The sequence below is a fragment of the Vigna radiata genome, unplaced genomic scaffold, assembly GCF_000741045.1.
Source record: "Vigna radiata var. radiata cultivar VC1973A unplaced genomic scaffold, Vradiata_ver6 scaffold_951, whole genome shotgun sequence".
In the NCBI taxonomy this organism is placed as follows: Eukaryota; Viridiplantae; Streptophyta; class Magnoliopsida; order Fabales; family Fabaceae; genus Vigna; species Vigna radiata.
The window spans coordinates 1-1237 of NW_014542528.1; the positions used below are offsets into that span (position 1 = coordinate 1).

The window sequence follows — 1237 nt, forward strand, 5'->3', positions numbered from 1 at the left end:
TCCCAAGGGTCCAAGCTCCACTGCAGCGTTTCGCACCAGCCCCACAACGCCATGCTTCGAGCACGTGTAAGCGTGCGAAGCCATGCCACCTATGCTACCACACACGCTTGAGGTGGCGATTATGCTGCCACGTCGAGAAGGGGCCATTACCCTCGCCGCATGCTTCATTCCGAGGAAGACGCCGACCAAGTTAACGTTAATCACTTCCTGGAAATCGGACATTTTGTTGTGCATAATTCTGGGGTTCCACACTCCTATGATCCCTGCATTGTTGTGCATGATGTCTAGTTTCCGAACCTAGAAACGGCAGTGTCCACGGCACGTTGCACGTGTTCCTCTTTTGTGACGTCGCAGTGAACGTAGAAGGAAGAGTCTATGTCCTTGGAAACTGAGTAACCTAACTCGTCTTGGATATCNGCGATGACTACTTTGGCTCCATGCTTCGCCATCAGTCTCGCCGTACACTCCCCTATGCCACTTGCTCCGCCTGTGATCAACGCCACCTTCCCTTCTAATCTGTTTTCCAAATTGCGTTTAACAATTCAAACCACAGTTACGATGGATAATTGTTTTTACTATAACAAAAAGGAAAATGGTGAAGAGATTTTGGGTTGGTTGGTTACCTTCTGGCAACTGCAGAGGAGACTACTGAAACACTTCCCATGATTCTTGTAGTTCTTTGTTTTTCAACCACACAGCTTCTTCAGTGAGATGTGGTACGTTTTTCTTTCTTCCATTTCTCATATTTATACAAAAGAGATTCATGATATTTAAATTATTTTGTAACCAAAATTTCATCACTTTTTAAATGTTGTGTTGAGATAAAATAATTAAAATATTTTATATTTCGATTTTTTAAATAAAGTAATTGAATTTGCCTCTAAAGATAATTTTTCATTTTAAAAATATGTATTTTGAAATTAAAATTTACAACATAATATTAGTTATATTTAAATATTAAAATATTGAACAATTTAAGTTTTTCTTACAATGTGTCCAGAGAGAGTGAGTAGCTTAGACTTACTCAATAACAAAGACTAGGTCCTTGTCTATATGAATCAGAGAAAAAAAAATTTACAATGATTAAAACAGTCTTAAAAGAAAAGTCTCCCAACCTAAAAAAAGGTAATAAATAGTCGAGTTAACTCAAAAATTGTATTAAATCGACTCAAAGATTGAATGATCTAGGTTAATAATTGAGTCAAATTGATTTGATCGAAGAATTTAGTCGATGTAT

The 1237-nt window shown here is 37.6% G+C and overlaps 1 pseudogene; it reads right to left on the reverse strand.

Moving 5' to 3' along the window:
* Positions 1-6: 6 nt before the first annotated feature.
* On the reverse strand, positions 7-715 carry LOC106780136 (annotated as a pseudogene).
* Positions 716-1237: the final 522 nt, after the last annotated feature.